The following is a 12,500-nucleotide window of genomic DNA, read 5'->3' as shown; positions in this document are numbered from 1 at the left end:
TCCCAGAGCTGAGAGGTGTGAGTTAAAGGGAAACGCTAAACTATTTAACGAAATATCATTAGAAGACAGAGGAATCAAAGCTGAAATTATTACCACATATCCCGTCAAACACACACCGAAACTACGACGTTGGTACAACGTTCGAACAAGTTTTAACACCTAACCAGTTATTACAACCAATATAGCAAGTTGTATCAACGTTCTAATACGTCATAAACACGTTAAGCCAAGATGTACCAACTTTATTACAAGTTATACAAAGCGGAAAATAGACAGTTTCGGTTTGTGTTTCCAGGGATATAAGGACAAGCGCCTAATGACAGTCCATTTACCAAAACACTATTCGTGCTAGTCGCTGTACAAGAATGTAACAACTCTTGTATATGTAAATACAAAAAATGGGGTACAGGAACAAGGCCATACAGGTGGAAACTAAATAATACAAAAGCCCACAAGTATCTAATTATCATGTTTTCATGGCCACAGTGTATAAACGGAGGACACTCAGACGAGATGGGAGGCGGACTCCATTCACAGTTTCATATGTAGATATAAGATATATGAGAGTCGGGACTCTGTAACTGGAGCTCGGTCCCAGAAAACACAGCTGGATCTAACAAGGGAGTTCAAATGTGAACACACACACACACACACACACACACACACACACACACAGAAAGAGAGAGAGGGGGGGGGTTAGATAGCCCGTAACAGCTATCTAACTCCCAGGTACCTATTTACTGCTAGGTAACAAGGGGATCAGGGTGAAAGAAATTCTGCCCATTTTGTTTCTGCCATCACCGGGGATCGAACCCGGACCCTAGGATTACGAGTCCTGAGTGCTGTCCACTCGGCTATCAGTGCTGTCAGTGTGTGTGTGTGTGGAAAAAAATAAATAAAATAAATTAGTAGTTAGAAACAGTTGATTGATTGAGAGTTGAGAGGCGGGCCGAAAGAGCCAGAGCTCAACCCCCGCAAGCACAACTAGATGACTACACACACACACACACTCGGGGCCCTATTAAACAGTACAATAACTGGAGACCTTCAAAGCAAACAAACAAAGTATGAAACAAGTCGAAGTTAATAATGGTCTTTGTGTCGGGAGGAACAGCGGCCGGCGGACAGTCGCGGCAGCCTCCCAGAGACCAACAATGGTCTCCAGGGTAGCGAGACTCAACTACTGAAGGCTGACAAGGTTGATGATGATTCAGGTTTGATGAATCACTGAGGGATCGCGACGTGAGCTGAATGACAGGGACACAAACTGAGGTCTGATGAATTACTGGCAGATCTTGGCAGTTGAGGATTGATAGGGTTATAATTGTGGTGTGTTGAGTTGTTAAAGGATCTTCGTCGACAGGGGCCTCGTAGCCTGGTGGATAGCGCGCAGGACTCGTAATTCTGTGGCGCGGGTTCGATTCCCGCACGAGGCAGAAACAAATGGGCAAAGTTTCTTTCGCCCTGAATGCTCCTGTTACCTAGCAGTAAAATAGGTACCTGGGTGTTAGTCAGCTGTCACGGGCTGCTTCCTGGGGGTGGAGGCCTGGTCGAGGACCGGGCCGCGGGGACACTAAAGCCCCGAAATCGTCTCAAGATAACCCAATCACTGCTGGGTGAACAGAGGTGTAGGGTTGTTGCTGTTATTGATTTAGATTGAGCTATTCAGAACGAAATATCCATGTAGCACGGGCTATGGTGAGCCCGTAAGGTGTACAGTTAAGGATCGGTGTCTATATAGTCAATCCTCCCCGGCTAGGATACGAACCCAGGCCAAATAGCTCGCCGGGCGAGGGGTGTTACCACTGCGCCACTGGGACATAGTTTCAGGTTCCCTGATTTCCCCGGTGAGTTCCCTTGTGTTTTACTCTCATCATCTCAACCACTAAAATGACGGAAACTCATTTGGTTAACTTGTTGGAAGATCCCCGAGTGTCTGATGGTGTTGTTGGTGTCTGATGGCGTTGTTAGTGTCTGGTGTTGTTAGTGTCTAGTGTTGTTAGTGCCTGGTAGCCTAATATAATCAGTTGTGAAGCTTCCTGTAGCCTAATCAGTTGTGAAGCCTCCTGTAGCCTAATCAGTTGTGAAGCCTCCTGTAGCCTAATATAATCAGTTGTGAAGCTTCCTGTAGCCTAATATAATCAGTTGTGAAGCCTCCTGTAGCCTAATATAATCAGTTGTGAAGCTTCCTGTAGCCTAATATAATCAGTTGTGAAGCCGTCTCAGTCTTCCACACTCAGACCTCTGCTCCACTTGCTCGCGAGCTGCTCTATGTGGTGTAAGACATCCTGGCCTCCACTACATATAACATGCGAACCCTTGAAATTAATCCAGGTAAGGTCCGGACACCATGTGTCTTTCATCTCCTTTTTCATGGCCGTGTGTAGTGTGTATGTGTTGACCTGATGACTGGTCGAGCACAACTCTTGATAACCAGCATGACCAACCAACCGGTTTTCATAAAAAAGATTTATAGTTGAGTTGCCTTGTAGGGGAAGTGGAAGTTGTAAGTTGAGGGGAGGTGGGGAGGGAAGGGTAAGATGTAGGGAGGGGGCAAGGCTGTGTAGGGGAGGTGGAAGAGGAAGGGAGGGAAGGAAAGGCTGTCTTGTCCGCGTCGTTCCCTGATTGACAGGGTGTCGAAGCGGCCAAGACACGAACAAGCACGGCAGATGCCAAGGAAATATTTTGCGTATTCAGCGGATGGCTAGAATGGGTGGGAAAGGTGGAAGGGATCATATGGAACAGTACAGAGGTGAAGGCGTAGAGAAGCCTAAGAGTGTACAATGGTATACTTGTGAATTGAAAGAAGCGAGCGGTAACTAGGCCTTTGATCACTATAGGCCGTATGGTATGACATATTCTGGACATCTCCTTGTTTACATCCTCCAAGACTCTGTTTACCTGTTGGGGTTCCGTAACCAAGTGGTTCAGGCCACTACGTCATACATTTGACCCAGTTATTGACCAAACCTTAATACAGGTTCAGTGTCATCCACTAGGCTTGCGACTCTCGCTCTATGGGCTGTAAGGGATTGTCTGTTCAAGTCTGTATATCCGTCTGTTTACCTGTCTCTAACTACGTTTGCTAAACAACCTGAGAACACTTGGCCACGTTTGAGTGATTTAGCTATGAAACCATAATAGTTGGTAACTACCGGACTGTTCACACAACAGCAGGTGAAAAAAAATTGATTTTGATCAAACAAAAAATTGTTTGATAGTCGTTTTTGGAATCATGATTAGCACGGGTCTATAGGAACTGGATCGCATGGCCAGTAGGCCTACTTCAGTTTTTTAACATTAGAGTATTTTGATTCCATATTAGACCACATTAGTGCGTACTAAGATTTGTTCAGACTTTATATTAATCATTCAATTAGACTGTGTTCATAAATAATTGTTCATTTTTAATTGGTAAAGTTTACATAAGAATGAATATGCTGTTTTGTTAATAAATGATAATAAATAAAAACAATGTTATTGATTTGATAAGAGTCCATTATTAAGCACTAACGGATATCCCCAGAATGTCGAAATTTCAAAAATTTAAACAAATCCCCCGAATCTCCCGAATTTCTCGAATTCCCTGGAATTCCAGATTTTCCAGAGTCTCACAATTTCCAGATTCCACAGACTTACCATATTCACTGCAAATCCCAGAAGACTAGAATCCCCCGGGATTGATAATCTTTGTTGCGAAGTAAGATTTGGCGAACTGAAGATAGATTATCATGGAAGTATACAACACGATGCTTCCAAGACACACACACACACACACACACACACACACACACACACACACACACACACACACACACACACACTTCCCTTGTCGGATTTACTCGCCCAATTCGACAAACAAGAAGCTGTGGATTTGTTTAGGGACTGAGTTTACAGATGGAGACAACATTGCATGAAATGTTTGGAGCCTTGAGAAGGCTATTGAGGATATTTAAAACGGAATTCCATAGTTTGTTTTAATTATGAGTTTTGCAAGGCTTTTCATTCACTCAGTCATGGCTTTGCTACCTTTTGAAAATTAGTTTTGAGGCCAGGGATGTGAGAAATACATTACATGTGGGCCAAAGTTTTTGTAGAACTATTTATTTGGTAGTTGTTTATTATAATATCGGTTGAAATTAAAAGTTTGTTACGTGAAATTAGCGAATTAGGCTTGGGGAAAGGCACCCTGGAGGTATCGCCGATTGCACGATATCTCTCAGTGCAACGAAATGTGGTTGGTCCCATGTAGTTCGTTCAATCGAGGTTGTACCGTATATATAAACTAACGCGTGGAGGCATTTGGGTGTAAATAGGATTTGTCTCACATTGTCAACCACCGAAATGGGTTCACTCTTATTGTGGAACAAGCTCTCTCTCTCTCTCTTCTCTGTCTGTGTCTCTCTCTTTTCTTTCTCTGTCTGTCTCTCTCTCTGTGTCTCTCTATCTCTCTCCCCCTCTCTCTCTCTCTCTCTCTCTCTCTCTCTCTCTCTCTCTCTCTCTCTCTCTCTCTCTCTCTCTCTCTCTCTCTCTCTCCTCTATCTATCTCTGTTTTTTTAATAATACTGATTATTGATAAGTGATTGATTAGTGACGAACTCAACTCTATGCTCACATTTAACACAGAACTAAAAAGCCTAATATTATTATCAGACGACCACTAGGCTTGGGGTACTTGTGTAAAGGAGGAAATGTATATGTTTATCTCTCAGAATGTTTGGTAATATGTTTATTGTTTGTGATGTGTGTCTATGTATGTATTAACACGATGTACTGAACGGGGTGAGAATAGCTTGAGCTACCTCATCCCTTTGTGTGGATTTTACCTCAATAAACTTATTTCAATTTCAAATTCACTAGGCTTTAACAAAACGACAAAAGTGACAAGAATTAGCTCCATCTTAAGCCACTGTGACTCTTGAAGGGAATCTTGAGTGCGCTCGCGGAGACCTTGTAAGAGGATTGTAACCTGAACTAAGAGGATTATTGACCTGATTGATGGTCGCTTGTTTGTCGGTACTTTCTGGTAGCTGTGTAGGTGTAGATGCCGCCACGGGGTCGCTGGATTTGGTGTCGTACAGAATTAGGTCAGTGTTATATTTTAGAATTAGTGGAAGGGGGTGTTCTGGGAGTCGTGTCTCAATACTCCAACAGGGACACACACACACACACACACACACACACACACACACACACACACACACACACACACACACACACACACACACACACACACTACACACGCACACGGGGTTAATGCTTTCTCCGGCCTAAACTATTCAATTATTCAACACCTATTCAACATCCTTTATCCTATTCAACAAGGAAAAACTATTCAACACTGGTGGGACACGAACAAGGGGACACAGGTGGAAGCTGAGTACCCACATGAGCCACAGAGACGTTAGAAAGAACTTTTTCAGTGTCAGAGTAGTTAACAGGTGGAATGCATTAGGCAGTGATGTGGTGGAGGCTGACTCCATACACAGTTTAAAATGTAGATATGATAGAGCCCAGTAGGCTCAGGAATCTGTACACCTGTTGATTTACGGTTGAGAGGCGATGAATACAACTAGGTGACTACACACACACACAAATTGATTCTAGCTGCACATGAGAACAGTCGTCGCTCGGGGTATAACCTTACCATTACGAACGTGTCTATTCAGAATCTAAGGAGCAACAATTAACGTTGAACTATGGAATAATGGAGTGCGTATATACATAGCACGAGCAAGCACTAAGCCAGTATGACTATACACCACTTGAAAGGACCATGAATACGGATAGAAGCTCCTTACAGCCCCGCTATTGTGTTTTTATGTTTTTTATCTATATAAAAAACATATCTAAGTGCATGCAAACTACATATTCTGATGCTTGGAAGCGGCAAACTGCGTCATTAGGAGCGATTCAAGAGTTTCCCGACAGTTTCTTGATCAATCACGCGCTTGCTCGCCAAGTCTCCAACATTTGCTTCTCTAGTTACAAAAGACATTCTTTCTTTACGTCCAAGAGCGGTGACAGTGATGGAGCTTCAGCTGGTGATAGTGATGGAGCTTCAGCTGGTGACAGTGATGGAGCTTCAGCTGGTGATAGTGATGGAGCTTCAGCTGGTGATAGTGATGGAGCTTCAGCTGGTGATAGTGATCTTACACAGCTGGTCAGTAGTGAAGGTCACCAGCAGCACCGATCATAGGTAACGGTGACCACAAACCAATATGCTTTGTTAACACACGAATAAATGATGATAAACGAATAAATGATGATGATAAACGAATAAATGATGATAACAAACGAATAAACGATGATAACAAACGAATAAACGATGATAACAAACGAATAAATGATGATAACAAACGAATAAATGATGATAACAAACGAATAAACGACGATAACAAACGAATAAACGACGATAACAAATGAATAAATGATAACTATGAATAAACGATTATAAACAAACAATAACAAATGAATAAACGATCATAAGTAAGCGATTACAAGCAAATAAACGATGATAACAAATGAATAAACGATGATAAATGAATAAACAATACCAACAAATGTTAAAATAGTAAGCAATGTCGACAGTTATCGTTTTACTGTAGTGAGAAAAGTGTTATCTTGGTTCAGTCATCCATTGGGGGTTATCACTGAACAATCTTCACCACAGGATAGCAAAAGCAGTCAAACACCGCAGGACGATTGGATCCAAGCGAGGCTGTTTGGTAATGGATGGATCATGGTAATGGAAACTACATAAAACGAGGATTTGAAGAGAAGTATTTGTTCAAACACCAATCAGAGCCGCCATTACGGCTTCTACCACCACCACACTGCTACTACCACCATGATAACCACAATCACTGCTACCATCACCATAACCACAATTCCTACTGCCACTGACAACATAACCATTGCTACCATCAACCACTATTACCATCACCACTACCACTGCTACCATGCAGCCTAATATGCATGTTAGGCAGCCTAATATGCATGTTAGGCAGCCTAATATGCATGTTAGGCTGTGTTGCATGTTAGGCAGCCTAATATACATGTTAGGCTGTGTTGCATGTTAGGCAGCCTAATATACATGTTAGGCTGTGTTGCATGTTAGGCAGCCTAATATACATGTTAGGCAGCCTAATATGCATGTTAGGCAGCCTAATATGCATGTTAGGCAGCCTAATATGCATGTTAGGCAGCCTAATATACATGTTAGGCAGCCTAATATGCATGTTAGGCAGCCTAATATGCATGTTAGGCAGCCTAATATGCATGTTAGGCAGCCTAATATGCATGTTAGGCAGCCTAATATGCATGTTAGGCAGCCTAATATACATGTTAGGCAGCCTAATATGCATGTGTGAGATTTTGTTAACTGTTTTAAACAGCTTGTGTGAGTTATTATTGTAAAATGAGAGGTCTCTGTTAACGGAAATGAGTGAGATCTGATGAATGCATGCGGGTATCTGTTAACGGTATCAACAGCTATAATGGTATTTCTGTTTACCTTGATAACGAGTGCGTGTTTGATCTCCGATGTTTTCATGGCCCCATTAACTCATATCGAAACCATTATTTACACCTATTGACCACCATTAGTCCCCTCGTCATCTTTAACCAGATGTCTCTATAACAGCGAAACAGGATCTCAGAACAGCTGTTTCATTGTCTCCATGATAAACTAAATGACTTTGTTAATTGACATAGGAACTCTGGATTGCAAGAACTGTCAATATAGTCCTGTACAAGAGTACTGTACAAAGGTACTATGCAATTGTACTGTACAAAGGTACTATGCAATTGTACTGTACAAAGGTACTATGCAATTGTATTGTGCAGGGATATTTTACAAGAGCACTGTATAAGGGTACCGTTCAAAATAATTGTATTGAAATAAAGTCAGGCTAAGTGGTAAGACACTCGCCTGGCGTTTCGCTAGCGCTTTGTCCTGGGTTCGTATCCTGGCCGGGGAGGATTTACTGGGCGTCAATCCTTAACTGAAGCCTCTGTTTACCTTAACAGTAAAATGGGTACCAGGGGCCAGATTCACGAAGGAGTTACGCAAGCACTTACGAACGTGTACATCTTTCCTCAATCTTTGACGGCTTTGGTTACATTTATTAAATAGTTTACAAGCATAAAAACTTGCCAATCAACTGTTGTTATTGTTATAAACAGCCTCCTGGTGCTTCGGAGCTCATTAACTGTTTAATAATTGTAAACAAAGCCGCCAAAGATTGAGAAAAGATGGACAGGTTCGTAACTGCTTCATGAATCTGGCCCTTTGTTGTTAAACGATTTGGCGGGTCGTATTCCGGGGAAAATTAAGATTAAGGACCTGCCCGAAACGCAATGCTTACTATTGGCTTTACAAGAATGCAAGAACTATTGTAGATATAAATAAAATAAAAAATTATTCCAGCCGCCAAGTCTATGTAAATAAACACTGAACACTCGGGAGAGTTGGCACGCTTGTCACTACAAGCGGCTGGTGGGGTTCACAGCTGATCCACATCTGCCCACTTTTTGAGGATAAACAGACAGTTGTGCGCACACCTGACTGTCGTAACATGGTAAGTAAGTAACAGGGACCACACAGGGGCCAAGGGTTGTGGATGTAGTGCGTTTATGTGACTAAATAAGACAATGTTTGAGTGGCTGGGAGGCCAGCCATGCGCCCGCGGCCTGGCAACCCAGGCCTGCCAACCTACTCGTCATTATTTTTATTGTATTTCCACATTTATAAAGCTTCTTTAATTGTATTTCCACATTTATAAAGCTTCTTTAATTGTATTTCCACATTTATAAAGCTTCTTTAATTGTATTTCCACATTTATAAAGCTTCTTTAATTGTATTTCTGCATTTATAAAGCTTCTTTAATTGTATTTCTGCATTTATACAGCTTCTTTAATTGTATTTCCGCATTTATAAAGCTTCTTTAATTGTATTTCCACATTTATAAAGGTTCTTTAATTGTATTTCCACATTTATAAAGCATCTTTAATTGTATTTCCACATTTATAAAGCTTCTTTAATTGTATTTCCACATTTATAAAGCTTCTTTAGTTGTATTTCCGCATTTATAAAGCTTCTTTAATTGTATTTCCACATTTATAAAGCTTCTTTATGTTATAAAGATTAAGCGTAGAGGTTCTCTACGCTTAATCCGTTCTTCAGTGGCTTTATGTGAATAACGGGTCGTGATTTGTACAGTAACAGTGAACAACAGTGGCTGATGGACCAAGCGACCTGCAAGCAATGGACCCGACAGTGAGGTTCATCTTGAGGTTATCTTGAGATGATTTCGGGGCTTTAGTGTCCCCGCGGCCCGGTCCTCGACCAGGCCTCCACCCCCAGGAAGCAGCCCGTGACAGCTGACTAACACCCAGGTACCTATTTTACTGCTAGGTAACAGGGGCATAGGGTGAAAGAAACTCTGCCCATTGTTTACTTTCAAAGGTCCAATCATTAATAAGGTGTTAGCTATGGTTAGTGATGACTAACAAGCAAGTTAGTAAGTACATAATATTTCCACTACTGTCGGAAGGTGTTGTCAGAGCGAGTTACAGGAAGGAGTTACGAGGCTGCAGTGTCTGTGTACAGTTAGGCATGTTACCACTTATGTGTTTACAGGAAAGTTATAGTGATATATGCACTGGCGCGAGAGCTTCAATTATTCGTTCCTTCTCTTTCAAGAATCGCAGAGGGCGCCATGATTTTCCCCGAGGAATAAATGACAAGCGAGAAGAGTCAACGCCGTATCTGGCTACAGTATTGGGTCTACACCGTCTCCCTCAGCCACCATGAACAGGTAATTGCACCTAGTCAAGCCTTAACGCCATATTTTGAGGTATACTCTCCCTAAGGGCAAAAATTATCGTACTAGAAAATGGCAGCGGCTGGCGAAATTGACATACTGTTCGTTTTCTGCTTTGGGTCCTCTGGTGGGTTAGGATAAGGGCACTTTAGTACATCAGTTTTCTAAGCTGGGAAAGCTTAGGAGGACAGGCTACATATATATAAATATAAATATATAAATATATTATTAAATATGACCGAAAAAGTAAGATTAATAATTCTAACACGAATTTTTTTCAGTATTTCTTATGTTTCTTTTCACTGTCGACGGTAATTCAAAAATCAATTCTCCAAAATTCTCAATTCTCCATAATTGATTTTTCAATTACCATCGACAGTGAAAAGAAACATAAGAAATATTAAATTTCATGCAGTACATTTGTAGTGTATGAGGATTGAAATGTGTAAAGATATTTCCTTTAAGTATATTAGTAATTCACTTTCATGTCATTACAGGTAAGAATTCGGACCACTTCGAGAGACAGAAATGCGCCAAGATTAAGGTACGTTCATATTTCCTTTCCATTTTCTACGCTATATTTAAGAGCTCTCTAAGATTTCGTGGTGTCCGTCCTGCAATTACTGTTGAGACGTCGTTCCTGCAGAGCGGCGCCGCACCCCGTGGGATAATGACCTCTAAGGCTCTGTAGTTTAATAGAGTACAGAATTCAGCGCCAAAGTTGTTTAGATTAACTCCGTTGTTGATATCTTACGATGTCCAGTAATCTTTTTTTTACCGAAACTTAAATAAGATTTTTTTTTTGAGATATATACAAGAGTTGTTACATTCTTGTAGAGCCACTAGTACGCGTAGCGTTTCGGACAGGTCCCTGGAATACGATCCCCGCCGCGAAGAATCCTTGTTACAACCAAGTACACATTTTACTGTTGAGTTAAACAGAGGCTACAGTTCAGGGTAAAATTAATAAATTAAGATTGGAAGGATTTATATTTTGTGGGTTCCAGTGTCTACTGAGACTAATTCGGAGAAGAAATGAATACACAAAAGTGAAGTGAATAAAAAGTGAAGTGAATAATAAGTGAAAGAAGTGAATACACAATAATGAATACTAATAGTGTCCATGTCTACACTAGGCTCTTAATATTACCTCTTAATAATAGCGTAGAATTCTCGATAATAAAATAAATAATAGTAGTATATTATATATTATATTATATATATTATATTATATATTAGTAGTAGTGTTATAATAGTAGCGTAGAATGCTAGAATTCATAGGAGCGTCTCCGATGTTGACTAGGAGACCGTTACTCCCTGACTGGCTGCCAACTGACTCGCTTGGCTCCAGTCTAAACACAATACAACCCACGATCCGGTTAGTATTGACAAGCAGTTTGAATAGGTTTAAAGGTTAAGGGTTGGACGGAACAGGTAAAGCCAAATTCTATTTATAATCTAAATGAATTAAATTACATTTTTTAAATCTGCCCAACGTTTAATTTTTCATGTGGGCGGGTTACAGATTTTCTGTACAATTGTGTTTGTCTCTGTCTGTGACTGTCGTCAATGTGGGGGCCAGAGAGAGACGATCTGTACCATTATCCGCCTGGAGGGCAGCTGCAGGGAATGCTAATGCAGTTTGCGGGTAGCCTGTGCCACGAATTAATGAGGTCTTCCGAATCCACACACACACACTGCTCACCAATTCTCGCTCACTCTTCTCCCTCTTTACATACACACACACATTCGATTCACTCACTTTTACGACACACTTGCACTCACGTCCACGACACCAACAATTAGTGAAATTAACTAGCCAGAAAAGGGACCAGGAGGTAAAGGGTTGTTAAAATTATGTGATAACTACAGTGGTAAGATATAATTTATAATTATATTACCTCGTATAATAATTAATAATTATATTAATCGTAACTGGGTGATTATCACGCAGCTACGGTAGCTACTGAGCCCCCCAACAGTAGCTACCTAGCCCATCAAGAACAGATTAGGCAAAATTGTAATTAATGTTGTCAATTAAGATGTTAATAATAATACTGTTTCTATATTCATGATGACCAACCCACACATGACAAGATAAAGAGACGAGACGTTTCGGTCCGTCCTGGACCATTCTCAAGTCGATTGAGAATGGTCCAGGACGGACCGAAACGTCGTCGTCCCTTCACCTTCTAGTGTGTGGTCTGGTTAACATGGTTTTATCATGTCCTTATTCTTCAACTTTCTAGAGATTGTAAGGCTTTTCAAGTTCAAGTATGTTTATTGAGACAAGAAAAAAAAGATACATTTCAAAAGGATAGAGTAGCTTAGGCTATTTCTACCCATAACTTCATAAAGTTGCTATTATTTTGGATATGGTCGATATATTGAAAATCCAATGTGCCTTTTACTTGCATCTCAAGCTTATCCACCAAAAGTAAATCTTGATCAAAAAATCAAAAGTAAATCAATGAACGAAATCTTGAACCCGGTACAGTAATAAACAAAACGTTATTGGATAGGATTTATTTAAATACATAATACAACTGGACATCAAGAAACAGTACAAGCACATTGTAAGCCTACTTTATTGTATAGTTGGTAGGTAGTCAAGCATTTAAGTTAATTCATTTTGAGTAAAATTTAGATTGTCCTTCAGGTGCAGGTGAGGAG

The 12,500-nt window shown here is 40.8% G+C and overlaps 1 long non-coding RNA gene across 1 annotated transcript in view; it reads left to right on the top strand.

Annotated features, from left to right (window-relative positions):
- The first annotated feature begins 9,716 nt into the window (after positions 1-9,716).
- Positions 9,717-12,500, top strand: part of LOC123745689 (uncharacterized) — a 165,931-nt gene continuing 163,147 nt past the window's right edge. Inside the window, exon 1 of the long non-coding RNA XR_006771383.2 lies at positions 9,717-9,821. This is a non-coding gene — a long non-coding RNA (uncharacterized lncRNA). The remainder of the gene's footprint in view (positions 9,822-12,500) is intronic.

The sequence above is a fragment of the Procambarus clarkii genome, chromosome 71 (genome assembly GCF_040958095.1).
Source record: "Procambarus clarkii isolate CNS0578487 chromosome 71, FALCON_Pclarkii_2.0, whole genome shotgun sequence".
Taxonomy (NCBI): domain Eukaryota; kingdom Metazoa; phylum Arthropoda; class Malacostraca; order Decapoda; family Cambaridae; genus Procambarus; species Procambarus clarkii.
Note: the sequence above shows the minus strand (reverse complement) of the source record. Positions and strands in the feature narration are given on the sequence as shown.